Raw genomic sequence first — 17,636 nt, 5'->3', positions numbered from 1 at the left:
GCTCACAAAATTGTGGATGAAAATCTACTGCACGATAACATCAGAGTGGAGTTGAATGCGGCTTCAAAATTGATTGTACACAGCTGCAGTACAACTTGGTTCAATTGTTTATTGCGCTGTCATTGTCGTCTGCGGCTTCACAATAGAAGCTCTATGGTAGGCCTTACATTTTGTAAGTCGATGAATTATTTATGGGACAGATTTAAGTGCCCGCTGCTTCCATTGGGTCTGGCCTCGCACTTAAGCCTCGCCGAGAAAGCGTACAGTACTCTTGAGTCCTTTAACTCTCTGTTGCCTTGTCACTGCCAACCAACAAATTTTCGAGAATGTTCCTTCGACTTTCTAACAATTTATAAGACACGAATAGCAATGGCATCTCTTATGTAGTTTCCTAAACTCTTTGTGTTGGTCAACAGAGTTGATTCACACCAATGTATGTTCGAATTATTCGTTGTTGAGCTGCAACGGCTCCACTCCCTGCATCTCCGCCTGACTACACCTGTCGTCGTGAAATGGCGTTTCCTTGCTGGCAGTTTTGAGTATCATTTCGCGGTCGCGAGAAGGCGCTCCCAACTACATTTTTATTCAAGATGCCAATGCGCTCGTGCATTTTAAAGCAGTGGCACTAACTAGGTCAGGCGATTGAACGTCGGCTTGCATGGGAATGTACCCCAGGTACCTGCAGGTGCCTTGAATATGCTTTAGAAATTTTATTGACTGCAGAATAGGTAAATTTTTAATATGCGATATGTTCGGCAAAATGCCAGAAGCTGGCAATTCGGAAGGGTGGAGTACGTTTCCACCCGATCACTGCCTATATATAACTTTTTCGGGCGTTTTTGATACGGTTACCTGCGTGTTGGAAATCTCTGAAAGTGCTTTGTCTGTTCAAAGCATTTCCATGTATGCAACACTGCACTGGGGACAGTTTCTTCCCAACAGAGCTTGGCATCGACATTATCACAATAATGCGGGCTAGCTACAAGAACTACATGCAATGAATTTGTTTTAAACAGTAAACCTAGATTCAACTGCAATGTACCCCAAAATAATCGCTTTTAGAATAGTTACGCACAGCACGCATATTCTAGATTTTTTGTTCAACTCCTTATCTGAATATGGGTTACTATTGTGTAATTTTGTCAGGCGGTGAAATTTCCGATTTGAAAACTATCGTGTATGTGCATTCTAAATAACGGTTATTAATTAGAAATCTATTGACTACAATATCATTTTGCTTGACCGAAATATTTAAATTTAGGGGCCAGAATAATATGAGCAGACTACAAACAAGATGTGTCTCTACCAATAGTAAAAAAAGTAACACTTTATAGGAGGGATGTGAGCTAAACGATGTCCGCCCTTGTGAATCTAATATTAGCGTCCAGCAGTTAACTCTAACTTCGTCTTAGAGCTGGATATTGCGTCAGGTGGTGATGAGAGCGACAGCAATAATGACAACGGTGATGCGCCAAGTAGTACATATACGCTCCGAAGTAACTCTATACTCACTTTTAGCGGCAAGAGATTCAATATTCTGCCTTCTTATGAACCACAGCATAACATGCTGTGGTTCACTGGCTGTGGGAAGTCTCAGACGTATGTCGCGTAGGCAAGGATACTGAGGACGTATATAGTGTCACGTGGTGGTGACCAGGGTCGATCACACAAATGAAGACACAGGCTTGATGGTACGGAAATTAACTCTTTATTGGGCTGACTTGCGCCCGCGAAAGATCTAAGCAACTTGGCGGCGGCGATAGCAGCAAACGTGTTGGTCGATCTTCGAACAAAGAATGCTCGTCACACTCGTCAGCGCTCAATTTAAAGGCTGCACAGAACAATCTAGATAACGTCGCAAACAGCTACCAGCACGGGCTGGAACATTGTGGAAAGACACACGAGTAGCCGAAATCTTCGAGATAGATCTCGGTGCATCTTGCGCTGCAATGAAACTTAAAAAGGTGTGACTCGCGACATCCAGCATTAACAAACAAAGATTACGGAACTGATACGCGATCCAGAATCAGTGATAAGACTGTATGGCGGCCGCTGTTAAAAAACAACAAATACTGTTTTGAAGGTTTCGCGGCATTACTCCCTCCTTAAAAAAAACATCGCCTCGATGTTCCAAATCAAAGAAACTTAAACATAAACACTGCAAAGTTTAAACACCACAGATTCTTTAACGCGCGTAATATGGCTTCAGTCGTACAACATGTACAATTTCTGGGCGTGCGCGTCGCCGTTGTGATGCTGACGTTCCGTCGGGAATGACTTCATAGTCCAGTGGTCCGACGCGGCGAATGATTTTGTACGGCCCAAAGTATCGACGCAACAACTTTTCACTTAATCCGCGACGGCGAATTGTTGTCCAAACCCGCACTTGGTCTCCTGGATTGTACTCTGCGTGGCGTCGTCGTAAGTTTTATCGTCGGCTGTCGGTGCGCTGTTGGTCTTTAATACTTAGCCGTGCGAGTCGTCGGGCTTCCTCTGCCCGCTGCAGGTAGGCGGCGACGTCAAGGTTGTCCTCGTTGGTTACGTGCGGCAGCATTGCGTCGAGCGTCGTCGTGGGCTCCCTGCCGTGCACAAGCTTAAACGGGGTCGCTCTGGTCGTCTCCTGGACTGCCGTGTTATACGCGAAGATCACGTACGGCAAGATGGCGTCCCAGGTCTTGTGTTCAGCGTCGACGTACATAGCGATCATGTCCGCGATCGTTTTGTTCAGGCGCTCCGTAAGGCCATTGGTCTGGGGATGGTACGCAGTTGTTCGTCGATGGCTTGTGTGACTGTATTCCAGGATGGCTTGCGTGAACTCTGCCGTAAACGCCGCTCCCCTGTCCGTGATGAGCACTTCTGGGGCGCCGTGTCGCAAGAGAATTTGTTCGACAAAAAATTTGACGACTTCTGCCGCGGTACCATTTGGTAGTCCTCTTGCTTCGGTGTAACGGGTAAGGTAGTCAGTGGCCATGATGATCCACTTGTTACCCATAGACGAAGCTGGAAAGGGGCCGAGGAGATACATTCTAATTTGTTGAAAGGGCAGGTCTGGGGGCGGAATCGGGTTTAGCAGTCCTGCTGGTCTGATAGGCGCCGTCTTGCGTCCTTGGCACTCACGACATGTCTTCACGTAGTGGGCAACTCCGGCAGGCAGTCGCGGCCAGTAATACTTCATGATTCGACGCAACGTGCGCGCAAATCCGAGATGGCCTGCTGTGGGCTCATCGTGCAACGCCTGCAGAATTTCCTGCCGGAGGTTTTTAGGCACTATAAGAAGGTGCGCGGTCTTGTTGGTTGCGAAGTTCTTCTTCACAAGGAGGCCATTGCTAAACGCGAACGATGCTAAATGTCGCCTGAACACACCAGGAGGGGAAGTGGGCTTTCCTTCTAAGCAATCGGCTAGCTCTTTCAGCTCAGGGTCTGATCGTTGTTGTTCTACGAAACTGCTGGCGCTTACCGGTCCTAAAAAGGCGTCGTCGTCATCGTCCTTCGGGGGAGCGTCGACGGGAGCGCGTCAAAAGCAGTCTGCGTCGGAATGCTTCCGGCCCGACCTATAGACTATCAAGACAAATTCTTGAAGTCGAAGGCTCCATCTGGCAAGGCGGCCGAAGGGATCTTTCAAATTAGCCAGCCAGCAGAGTGCATGATGGTCGCTTACCACCTTGAATGGTCGCCCGTATAGGTATGGACAAAATTTAGAAGTGGCCCAGATAATCGCGAGGCACTCCTTTTCGGTCGTCGAGTAATTGACTTCGGCTTTTATGAGGGACCTGCTGGCGTAGGCGATTATTTTCTCCTGTCCAGCACTCTTCTGGACGAGAACGGCTCCTAGGCTGACACTGCTCGCGTCGGTGTGAAATTCGGTCTCGGCGTTTTCATCAAAGTGGCCAAGTACAGGAGGGCATTGCAGGCGGCGCTTAAGTTCGTCGAAGGCTTCTCCTTGCGGCGCTTCCCATTAAAAAGGTACGTCAGCCTTTGTAAGCTGCTTTGAGGAAGATTTTTTAACGCCTGTGCTAACTCATGCATTTTGAGCCAAGTAGGTCGACCTCGTGCATTTTAGTTTTTGCAACTAAGAATAGCCTGCTCGTCTCAGAACCTCGTACCGCTGCCGTACATACACATGCGTCTTCGATGCCCAGCCAACTCACTGTATTGTGGCTTCAGCGGACTCCAGGTCGTGCTTTGTTCAGCATACGCCAGCTGCGTGCTCTCAGCGCAGACAATCTCCCTTCACAGGCGTATAGAATCGATCTCCTTCAAACTGGGCTCAACACAAGGTGCACGCGAACATTTCAACGCTAATGAAATTATTGCGATGCCAACAAAGCATAGGGTAGAAGATGACGACTCTTGCCTGATTTCTTGTCTCGTTATTATTTGTCCACGTCATCGAGCCAAAAGCAGCCTCCTGCTGCAATTTTCTCCTTGGCGTTCACACACAAATATACCAAAGCATGGAGCTTTACACTTGCCGTTCATTATCTGGTTAGTATAGCCATGAATGTCCCATAGATAATATTTCATAATATGCAACGAGGTTAGCAAAACAAATTTCTACACCGAAATTTCATACAAAAATTAAGCTTTGTAGTCAAGCCATGTAGTCGTAGCAAAGGCCAAGCATCGAGGATATCTTTCAAAATAGTACAAAAGGAAGTGCGCAAACTGGAAAAGTAGTGGAACCGTCCGGGTTGGCGAAATTATGGACAATAATTGAAATATCTTTATGTGTATATGTGTTTTTAGTTGCTAGGTGTTCTTAAGCAGTAATTACGTTCATGTACACCCCAAGCAGCACACCAGCATTGGTCCAACAATGGTTGATCACTGGAAAAGAATGGCATCAATATTGGACTGATATTGGCATTTGGGCATTTTACTACATTCTCCATTCTTGGCCCATCTTTCGTTCCAAGATTGGTCCAGTGTTCAACCAAGCTGGAGCCACCAATGTAGGCACAATATTAGACTTTCCATTCATGCACAATGATTCTTGCCAATACTGTCCAGCATTATACCATCATTGTATTACCAATATTTGTTTAATACCAGCTATTCCATTGATGGCCCATTGTCAATGCCAATATCATACCAATGGTTAGCCATTGCAGGTGCACTGGCTACTCCATTCATGTCGCATATTGTCGATACAAATATTAATCCAATGGTTTGTGGCTACACCGGCTACTCCTTTCATGCACCATTGATGATGTCAAGATTACACATTTCGTGGCACTGCCTTTGCAGGCCATAAAATGCAGCCCTTTTCATTCTAGCCATATTCGTGACAGCACATCGAACTTGCTGGGACAATAATGGCCTTTCAAATAAGAGTGGCCATAATAATTCAAATTGTCGCTCATGAGCAACCAGTACATATTCACAAAACAAGGGCATGGTTCACAAAAGGATAATATTTATTACAAGTGTTACTATAGACGGCAGTTGTTACTAGCCAGCGCTGAGGGCACACACAGCCGCAGTTAGCGGGGCAGTGGCAGGGTTGGTCAGTGCAGGGCGGGCTCTCGGGAAGTGGAAGGGGCCAGGGAGCTGGAGGGCACACTCATAGGTGTAGTGAGGGGGCTGACCCTGCAATTGCATTCACAGGTGGCATGCCTGGTTCGCCAGGGGAGGTTTCAGCATAACGCCTTTTTCTTCCACCCCCCCCCCCCTGTCACAGGAACCAGGCAGCCACCTGCGAATAAATGCGTGTGCCTCCAAATCGTCCACCCCAACTCTTTCGCAAATGGCACCTGCACAAAAACAATGAGGAAACAAAATTTACAACAATATTACGAAGCATATAAAATCGCGCGCATTATTTTAGGAAGATGTAGAAAATTCCAGGATTCATGTATCGAAATTCATGGTCAATGAGAAACACTATACTGATGAGTTCCAGATTAGTTTCAGCTGCCTCGGGTTGATTAGGATGAAAGACGTACACACATTGCATAGCATGTGCCCTGTTGCATTTTGATCGCCTCCACAGCAATACGGCTGAGACAGCCAGTGTTTCATCCCACACTAGGAATTAGTGCTTGATTGTCGGCTGTCTCCGCATATGACTGGCGCGCTAGCTTTTTTCCGCTCCTACGCTTTCTGCGATGTGCAAACAGTTTATACTAAATATCGTTACCAAGAGAATGTTCGGCAGCCATTTGCATTTTTTTTAAATGGCTAGATGTAATATACACAAGCGATCTAAGCCCACGATTGCTGCACTGGCCACTGGTTAGCTGATATACGCTTTTGACTGGTTTTGAGGGTAGTTTACTTAAACGGGAGCTCACTTAAACGGGTAGCTCACAGGTGCATCATTTTTACACATATACTGCTTGTCCAAGCAAATTTGATCCAAGGGATAAAAAAAAAAACATTTCGGAGGCAGGCAAAGGAAACCAGATACATATTGCTGGAAGCTACCTTGAGCGCCACAGAAAAGGTTTTGTTTGGAATCCTTAATTGACATTATTTACCTAAATTACTGATTACTGACTTACACAATAAATGGTGTTGCTACTTTGAAGAGTACCGGCGCAAACCACGTTTGATTATTTGCGATAAAGAACCCTCACGTCTGCATTTTGAATGCCAGATACAGTAGGAAACCACGAAAATACAAAAATCAGATTCCTGGACAATACAATTGAGGACTTGGCTTGGCTCGACAGCCCTGTGTAGCGTTAGACCTACAAGTTGCCTATGGTTTCTTCGTCCGCCCCAGCACATTCGTCCAACAAGACTGTATTTGTATTTTACAGCTGAAAAATACTGTTCCACTCATTTGTATCCTTACCGCTTTGTAGTCATTATCCGCATTGCAAAGTTCGGCGCGCTCATTGTAACTCGAGCCTTCATGTGCGCCAAAGGGCCGACGCGAAGCAACCATCGCCAGCATGTCACACTTACTCATGCCTGGGGCTAGCAATCATAGCGGCAGGTTGTTTTGTCCGCTCAAAATCATGTTGTGAGCAGCACAATCTAGGTGCGCGAATGGGCTGGTAACGGTTTCGGTATCTACATAACCCGGAATTTATCTGCAGCTGGAAAAAAAGGTACACATGAGGTTTCTAACCGCAAATATTGAAACAGGGGTTTCCGAACGTGCTCACCGACTCTAAGTCCTACTTATTGTCTAAAGTGAATATTTAGTACTTGAAGCGAATAACCTCACTTCCCTACGTACAAAATAAAAATTTTCTGCGCTGTCCTAAGTGGCTGCCAGCAAAAATGCGCCACCGGTTTCCATCGTCTGTTTCTAATGGTTTATTTATAACCCTTGGCTCAAGCTATGGGGCGCAGCAGGTGTAATGTAGCTTGAATAAAACCTGCAAGAGATCATATATATGGGTAGATTTGTAAGGTTTACAGATTTCACTTACAAATTCTACAGCAATCGCGCCACTGCGGCCTTTCTTTAAAATTGACACGTAATAGCGCTATATTCGTGGCTAAAATAAAGTACTCTACGCATTAATTCAGCTGAGCAAATGCAGCTGTAACAGAAAGAGAGGGCTGGCGACACCTAAGGTGTGCCTAGCTTTCAAATTTTCTTAGGTGGCACAACCGTTCCAAATATGGAATATTAAAAAAAGCCCTTGATATTGGCTTTCTCACAGCGTATTATGGGTGCCTTAGATAAGAAACATAGTCGAGGTCCCATGGCCATCTTTCGTTTCCAATGAAATTCTCATATGTGGTGGGCAAATATCTAGACACAAAAGAATTAACCTTAGGTTTTCAAGATACGCGTAGTTTCCTCGAAAAAAATAATTGTATGGTATATCTCTAGAGGTAGAAAACGCTGTTTTTGCCATTACAAAATGTTGCAAGTTTGGATACCATGATTTTGTCATCTACTCTTTTTTACTCACTAAATATATGCAGGTTTTATATTTACAAACACTATTAGAAACCCATTTTGTTTTTGCAGTTGAGTTATTAAAAAATCGCTAACTTTTCTTCAGGAGCGATACGCTGCAAAAATGTTCATTTTTAACCTTATGTACTGGCATATGATGCATTAGGTTGGTTGCACTATATATGTTTTCACTTCCTGACGCATGTTCTTAATTCCAGGCAGTATCTGGAGCTCCAGACCACTAGGTGTGTTCTCCACAACGTATCAAAATTGCTCAGAATTCGAAAACAGCAGTAAAGGGCAAATTTGCTGCCATTAAAAAAAGATCATCTTCGATTTTTATTCAAATCCCTCTAAAAAATCTTCAGTACCTCAAAAATATCACGGACTAAAAAGTGGTGCGTTATACTGTTTAAAAATATAACATTAATTATTAAACCGAGTGCTTGTGCTGATAATGGCCAAACTCAGCCTGCATTCTTGCAAGATTCAATAATATCATGGCACAGAAACTATTTCTCTACATCATCTAGGTTCCATTCTTTATTTCTGAAAAAAATTTGAAGCTCTAGATTTGTGTGTGTATCTGCATATTATATTGAAATTGGACAAAAGTAAGAAAATGGCAAAATAAGGAAAACTGATTAGAATTGAAGAAACGGCCGCAACATCAATTTTTATCAAGATCTGTGGAAACAATGCAAAGTACTTTGTTAATTTGAGTCAGTAAATATATTGAATTCTGCAAAATGTAATATTAGAAATATAAAAATGCTTGTTTTTGTTCTATAGATGTGCTTATATGGCTCCCCCTTATGGAGTAGGCATCAAAACTTCAATTTAGTATTTGCTCAATTTAGTTACATTTTACCTTAAGTAAAATTTAAAACCTTGTCAGCGCTTATACACCCTTTTTCTCCTTCTGGGACAAATACTTAATATAGCTTAAAATAGTATTAATTCGCTATCTCTGTCAATTTCATGGCAGAACGCAAGTGAAGGCTGAACTTTTTCTCTGTCCTGCATTTTTTTTTTATTGCTAGGTGCAATAGTATTCAATCTAGGTTATTAATATATTATTCCATTTCTCAGCTTTGACCACCACTAACAATACTATATTTTTGAAGATGATTTTTCAATGTGTAATTTTTATAATTACAATCATAAGCAAATCGCTTTCCAGCATAATACTTTTGGTGGCGTTACAGAGAACACACATAGTAGTTTAGAGCTCCAAATTCTGCCTTAAATTAACAATATGACCTGCGTAATAAACACAGAATGTTTTAGTGCAAACAACGCAACGCGTCACGCCAGTATGTAAGGTTGAAAATTAACATTTTTGTAGCGCGTTGTTCTTGAAGCAAAGTTTGCGATTTTTTAATAAATCAACTGCATCAATGAAACACGCTTTTAATACTTCTTATACAAGTAAACGTTACCCAAATGCGGTGAGTAAAAAACAGTGGATGACAAAATTTTACGCAAACAGCCGGCCTCCAAACGTGCAACTTTTTGAAACGACAAAAACGGCGTTTTCCAGCTTTAGTGATAGGCGTTTTTTTTTTTCGAGAATACTACGCCGCATCTGGCAAACCTAAGGGTCATTCCTTTGTGTCGAGACATTAGCCCACGACATATGAAAATTTAATTTAAAAAAAAATGGTCACGGCACCACGATTACTGTTCCTGTCCGAAGACATCCATATTTGTTTTCATTTCGTCTCTTCAAACAGGCTGGTTTAGCCAATGCGGTGAATAAAGATATCATCGCATATATTAAAGATTTTCGCGCTACATGTTATACCTAAAGCTACCTATATTGTCACAACTGTCATACATTATTTGTAGCTGAAACAACATCACAAAAGGGATTCGATTGCAAATTGTTCGCTAGTTAAATAGACGTACGAGATGACAAACGTATACTTTGTAGAATACAATTTAGGAAAGAGCAGATACAAACTACAGGCGAATAATGCTATGATATGGAGCATATGTATTACTCCGATTAACAGTAAAAAAAATCAACTTTTAACATATTAATATATTCGACAAACTATTGCATGCTCACATAGGAACACAATGAGCTCATCCACGCATCTAATGTCTATGGGCATTAGATGTGTGGATGACTTCGTTTTATTCCAATTCGTGCGTCACTCAAAATAATTGAACGAGAAAAAAGTTAATGTCTACACAATTTTCAGTGAGTATACCACAAATTATACTAAGGTGCTTCATATATGTCACATCACCTAGCAACTGAAATGGGATAACAGAAGTAATCAGACTCTAACCCTGATCAGCATTTCGCTTTTGCGCCATCTTTGTAAGTTTTTAGGCAGGCTTTTCCACTGATTATCCTCTTCTTTATACCCCTGCCACCCACAGGACAAAAATCTTCTGGGGGTACCGAACTGTTGGTTTTCGCACCAGTGATACAACTTAATCGATCCATTTATACGTAGAAAACACTCTCGATGCGCACCTAAAAAAAATGAAAGCATGTATGTGTAGGCGAAATCATTCACCGGCGATTTAATATGATTTGAACAATAAAATCAAAGGATCACACTCGAAGTAACAAAAAAGTGGTGGAGAGATAGGAATTGAAGCAATGAAAGGCGGTTGCTTTCTGCAAAAAGCCAATAGCAACAGGTCCACCGTCTATAAGAATAGGCAATAAAAATAAGGCATATTTAAAGGTGCATGCAGCAGTTACAGTGATGCAGTGCTACCTTTTTTTAGGCAGGCTTTTCCGCTGATTTTCTTCTTCTTTATTGCCCTTCCAACCACAGGACACATCTTCTGGGGGTTGTCGGTTTTCGCACCAGTGATACAACTCAATCGATCCATTTCTACGTAGAAAACGCCCCCGATGTGCATCTAAAAAAAATGAAAGCATGTATGTGCAGGCTAAATCATTCACACATGATAAAACAATATGATTTGAACAATGAAATCAAATGACCACACCCAGAGCAACAAGAAAGTGGTGGAGAGATAGAAATTGAAGCAATGAAAGGCGGTTGCTTACTGAACAAAGTCTATAGCAAGAGGTCCTGCGTCTATAAGAATAGGCAATAAATTAAGGCACGTTTATAGGTGCATGCAGCAGTTAAAGCGATGCAGTGTTACCTTTCTTTTTCACTGCAGTGATTGGTACAAATATTACAGCAATTTCTAGGCATCTCAGGTAACCCCATTGAAAACTTCATCCAAGGTACCGAGGAGCAGTGGCGTGTTATTTGCAGCTGTTAACGGAAAGACAGGCTATCCTATGAGTGCATGCACATTTCCTCCTTTTTGTACCTTGAATAAAAGCGACTGAACAGTGAGTATTGTAAGAGGTGCAGCGTCCCTAGGAATGGGGAACACAATTAAGTTTTAGTAAACAGAGGTACAAAACGAAGCAAATATGCCTGCAATAATAGCATGATGGCCTACCTTTGGATCAACAGTTGTAAACAACCTGTCACTGCCAGTCGGTTCTTTAGATAGACTTATCAATGCCAGAGCTTAAAGCTAAGAGAAATATGAGTAATATTTATTGCGGTCACGGCCGTAAACAATTCTAGCGGAACACTCCATTACTGTAACTATTCAATCGTCCATTTATACATATCGTTCATTAAAGAACCATGCACATCATATTAAGTTGCTCTTTTCTACTCCCAAATGATTTCCTGTAGAATTAGGATACGTGGATCGCTGCTTCGGTTTCAACATTCTTGCACGATGGCTATGGCGTGCACTTCATGCATACGGTACGGTACGTGAAGTACAAAGAGCTGTAACTGCCGAACAGGCGGACCTGACGGCCTGTCCCATTTTGCCTGAAAGTGCGCGCCGTGATCGAGCGCTTCGCGAGCAATATATTTCGGACGATATGGTTGCCTCATACCGGCCGTCAATGTTTTATACAATGTGTCCCGCGTGCACGTTGTTTACTTTGCAGTGACAGGGACGCAGTGCACACACGGCTTATGTGCCTTTTTGCTTGTATTGTTATTTTCCCCCGCCTTCGAAGCGCGTCTGCGAAATCGTTATCCTATTGTCGCCGCTTTCTGATAACGCCCTCACCTGAAGGCGCGTGCTCAGAAGGGGGGCGTCGATTAAGAAAGTTTTGAAAAGGGGCTCACTTGCGCTGTTCACGGCTTGCAATTCCTCAATATGATATTAACCATTATAAAAGTGGAGGTTCATTATGACTTAATTATAGCCTAATCATCAAGCGGCATCACGCACATAATGTCCGCCCCACTGTAAAATTCGCTTGCACAAACGGCACGAACAGTTTTCAAAACTTCGTCTGTACATCTGAAAACAAAAAAACTGCCCTTAACTCTTAACAAAATCCAAAAACTGTGTGAACATGGCTTCCTGCGCGCAGAAGAGAGGCTGCCCAAAATATATGTACAAAGCCGGGCGCATAGTATCTGGTTACTAATTGATTGCGGCGCGCTGCATAGTGAAAAAACTGCGCAAATGGCTGCCTGCAGTGTTCTGTCACGTGTTGGTGGCATACACACCTGTTACGCACGGCTCCTCTATTTTCGGTGCAAATGCTATTCATATCGCAGCCAGCAAATAAGTCCACGCACTTGCTTGCATGTAACCCGGACGAAAATTCGCTTAGTTCTTGAAGTCATGCTTCGCGCAGTTGTTTCGAGGAGAATACAGAAAGAGAACATTTGGGACTGGTAGGAGATTATATTGAACCAATTATGAAGCAATGGCATGCTGCAAAGATATATACTCACGGTCTAAGATGACGGCGTTCACTGAGTCCGATAATGCCGATGGTATCCCGCCGTTGCTGTAATCCGTACTCCGGCGACATTTCACAGCTCAGCTATTCACTGACAATTTAGCAAGCACAAACCGGAGCACATGGAAATGTATAGGCGCAAGAGAAAATTATGCACAGCACGATGAAAAAGAAAATTAATGAGGGAAGAAATTAAAGAAAGGTTTAAGAACCTGTCACAAGTCTTGTAGCGTCTCCAACAAGCTCTGAAATGAACGTTTCGGGAGGAGGCCGCACAGCAGCGCAGCTGGGGAATGGGATGCTGTCTGTTGTGTCTTGCACGTAGACGCGTAGGCGAGGGGAACAACGAACCGCTCAACTAGTGGGCGATTCCCGCCGCGGTGTTGTGTTCGCAAGGGCTGCGCGTGGGAACGAAGGACCAACGACCCTCTCAACATTCCATTCCTCCTTTAGCCAGCCCTCTTCTGCTTGCACCGGCCAGCCGTAACTTCGGAACGTGCCGATGAGCGGCCGCCAGCGCGCACCGCTCGAGTCGAGTTCTAATAAATAGTTTTGTTTTGTGTGTTCGCAAACGCATTGTTTCTTCAGGCCAACCACGGACATAACATTTTCTAAAAAAAATAGAAAGCCTCCCCATCTACCATCCACATTCTTGCGTAAATCCATACAGTTGGTGCATCGAAAAATGCGCGCGTCCCCTCCCTTTCCCCATCTATGATCGAACAACGAATGGTCGTTAGACCTTTTATATTTACTTCAAAATATTATATATTGTTGCGTGATGACTGATTAATAATGTCAAAGAGGCGGAGTTCCGAGCTTCTCTTCTATTCTGGCCAAATTTGGCTATAGATTACACAAATTATGCTCAAGTTAGCTAGCTGAAAATTATCCGACTAAATATATACATGTTTTTATTTGTATTCAGTTAATGTTCGCTTTTCGGGCATGAGTAGATGTTTTTATAAAAATTCTCAGCATCGGCCCAGGAAACGAAAATTTTCCTAATTTGCAGGCCTTTATTTCAGAAAAGGTTCATGGTAGAGCAGCAATAATTCCCCAATATGTTCTCAGCATAATTATCCGCAAACAGCTAAAGCTCATATTTTTATGACATTTGGATACAGAGATACGATCGCGCTAATTTACAGAAAACAGCGAACATTGAAAATTTTTAGGAAAACAAAAACAGTTTTCACATTGTTTAAACTTTTCCCACCTATTCTACACTACCTCAGCTTTCAAAACCATTAAAACACCTTGCATAATCTTGTTGTGCAAGTAATTATGGCCACTTCGATAAAGCCTTCGTCTAATTATAGCGCACCGCGCTGTTCTGAACATTCTACGGAATTTGTGAATTGTTCAAGGTTTTTAAATTTTGGCATATAATTTTGTAACAGGGAGAAATTTATTTACAAAAGAGGATTAAAGATATATACATTGAGGAACAGCCAAGGAGCCAGGCTACGAGGGCCGCCCATTCGACGCACTTCTTTTTCTTAATCTTCCACAAACGAGCGCGCCACTTCGTCCTCATCATTCTCCAGCTGTAACAATATTTCTGCGCTCATGTTTTGTCTCGACTTCGCAAATCGACGGTGACAGACACAGCAATGAATGATTCAGAATCAATTTTGTGCGCGTCGAGGTCCTGATGCTCTGTGGCATCAGGCAACACACAGACGTTTTTCGCAATCACCTTCACCTTAACGCGGATTGCACAAAAAGACGATAACGTTCAATGAGCAAGCAACGTATTCCAAATCATATTAGTAGAATGAAAGAATTGGAAAGGGCATGGAAAACTGCCTCATTAAAACAGTGTTTCTAGGCTGCATTCGTTTTTTCGAATGACTCGACAGCGCACATTATTTTCATTCCTGTACAGTTTTTTTTATTGCTTTGCCACAGCCTAGCGCGGTTGGAATGGTCAAACTCTAAACTAATAGGCGGAAAAAACTTTTTTTGTTTATTGGCGATGTATATGTTGTGCGCCATATAAATGTACCGGGGCCTTGATGCTCGCAGTCTGCACGAAAAACTGTCATTTTTTTTTACCACCGTGTGAATGCCCAAAACTAAAATGGTAACCTCGCGAGTCTTCCGGCTTTTCATTTTCCAGTGATTGCGTCTAGAAAGTACACACATCGTATTCGGTCCTTTCTCCAGGTAAACAGGCGATGCTGCGCGTAGTTCCTTATGGATAATACAAAAGCACTAGAACAAAAACATCGCTGAGAAAATGGTCATTTGTTCCTTCAACTTGAGGCAACGTTTTCCTTCTCGCCAATGAAAAAGCTACCTTCTAATCACTAATTTAAAGTCACATGAATATGCTATGGCGACACGATTTCGTTTTTATGCACGTTCTCACTGACAACTGGATTTGTACTTTAAGTTAAGTATAGATGCAGGGATGTAATCGGCATCCAATACAGGCATATTGGGTCGTGAGTGCTAGCCGGTCTGGGGTATACATATGTGGTCGCACGGTCGTGCTATCACTAGATATAATTGTGCGACAAACGTATGCGCCTGCGACGAAATCTGCATGCATGCCAATAGACTAAAACCATAAACACATATAGCTGACCCCCAAAGGTGCGCCGCATATGAGCGCACCGAAAAGACGAATCCAGACAGTTGCAGCGGTACGTGCTTGAATCCGTTATAGTAATTGTCGTCCCGTACGTGGTACTTGGTGAGGTCCGAACGATCGGCTGAAATGTTGTCGGAATTAAATGCCGCGGTTTGGCGTCCAGTGCTCGTGTATTCCACCCTAAAAATGGAGAATTTGTTTTGATTGAATGATCAACAGAAAATATTCACTTCGGCAGCCCATTAAAGGTGCGTTTTTAGGATGGCAATGACAATTGCGAGATCAGGGGAAAAAGTGGTCCATCGTGGGCAGTTTTCATACAGGGATAGCTAATACTGGAAAAACACAAGACAAATTGCAATGGTACATTACAGCCAGTTTAAAAAACGAAACGGTCAACGTCGGAAGAACACAGGACGCCTTGGTCCATTGTAGCCAGTTTTAAAAACTGAACCGGCAACGCCGGAAGACCACTGGACAACATGGTCCATCGTAGCCAGCTTTAAAAAAGGAACGGCCAACGACGGCGGAACACAGGACAACTTGATCCATTGTAGCCATCTTTAAAAAACTGAACATCCAATACTGGAAGAACAGAGGATAACATTGTCCATTGTAGCCATGTTTAAAAACCGGAACATCCAATGCCGGAAGAACACAGGACAACTTGGTCCATTGTAGCCAGTTTTAAAAAACGGAAAGCCCAATGACGGAGGAACGCAGGACAGCTTGGCCCATTATAGCCAGTTTTAAAACCCGGTGCGACCATTATTGGAGGAACAACAGCAATCTCGGTCCAATATATACATTATGTATGTACGGCAGTGCCAATATCGGGAACTCACTGTACATCTTGGCCCAAGCTGGCCAGCGTCGGCTACTGGCAGCGCCAACACTGGGAGAGCATTGGCTAGTCTGGGCCATTGTAGGACATTGAGTTGACTGGCATATCCTATGTTGGGAGCATGCTGGTTAGGCTGGCCCAATGCAGGGCCACTGTTTGCCGTCGTACTTACAACATTGGCCCAATGCTTTGTGCTGCCTGGGACAGTTTTAAATCTAATTTGACAAAAATCCGTCTTTTTTCCGTTCATTTTGCGAGATGTGTACACTGCTTTGACATTTTCCGGCTGATGGGACGTCGCAGCCCTATTTTTTTTGACCCAAATTATACCTTCTTCGGTGAACTTAAGCAGCTATAATTCTCAGTTACACGTTCCCAATCTAATTCCTCCAAAACCAGGCAATTCTAGGCGTAGTTTCGAGTTTTAGTGCTATTGTTATGTCGGCGCTATTTGCACGTTCCCTTGCCTATATCGACGTGCTCTATACTTTGACACAGCGTCTGATATTTTTGGTTCTAATTAATGATCACAGCCATCAAACGCATCCTAGAATCCATTTTTCTTCGTATATCGCGTAAAGTTATGTTTTGTCTTGTATATTTGTCAGTACCGATGCTAGAAGGAGTAGGCATGTTTGCGGTACCACACTCTTTCTATCTACACCCATGAGCCTAAGAAAGCTTTTACCTTAAAACGCATTGGCAAGAAAAATTTCCTGCAGTGAAAATATTCTGTCCATGCAGATTCCCTACTCCAGAAATAAATTTTACGTTTTAGTGCACATCGCACTGTTGTTAAACGAGTTGATCGCTGGAATCTCTGCGTGCAGTAATCAGGTGCTTCTGCAAGCATAGGGTGCCCATTTACCCTACTGGGTTCATGTTACCACACAAGGCCACGACTGCGCCTCTGCAAACTGCATGCTCAGGCCAAGTGAAGGCGATATCCTCGACTCCTGCTTGGTTCTCCGTTATATCTGCTTTGTTTTGCCCCAAATCATCACGCTGTACACATCTACAGTAAAGAAACAAAACGCTAGTCTCTGTTGAGGTTCACGATTCGTAGCGAAAAATAAGACCTCGAACATTATTACATTTTCCTAATTGCTTTTTATTGCACAATCAAGTTTTCAAACATTTGCATTGTTTGGTAGACTTATTTAAAATTACTCAATGGAGACAACATTTGTTCACAGCATCAAGACATTTCACACATTTATTTAACGCAAGCATAAAATTACTGGGAAAAGGGGAGCTCCAGTAACTCCTTGCAAAAGAGGTGAAAATCATCTCTCTCAAGCCTTAACTGTGTAGAATGCCAACAAATATCGCAAACAATGAATTGGAACGTTTACACTAATGTATTTGCAAAAGGAAATGAGAAACGAAAACGAAAAGGTTTTCTGAAGTTTGTAGAAGTGTGAGTTGGCATTTTATGCAGGTGCCTTGATTAAGGCAAATTATTTGCAGAGTGAAATAACTCTAATAGCCAGTGACGGATTCATATAATATGCAGTGTAAAACCGGCTTGAAGAAAAAATTCTGCACTGGA

The sequence above is a fragment of the Amblyomma maculatum genome, chromosome 10 (assembly GCF_055883805.1).
Source record: "Amblyomma maculatum isolate TAMU_Amacu chromosome 10, ASM5588380v1, whole genome shotgun sequence".
NCBI lineage: Eukaryota > Metazoa > Arthropoda > Arachnida > Ixodida > Ixodidae > Amblyomma > Amblyomma maculatum.
Note: the sequence above shows the minus strand (reverse complement) of the source record.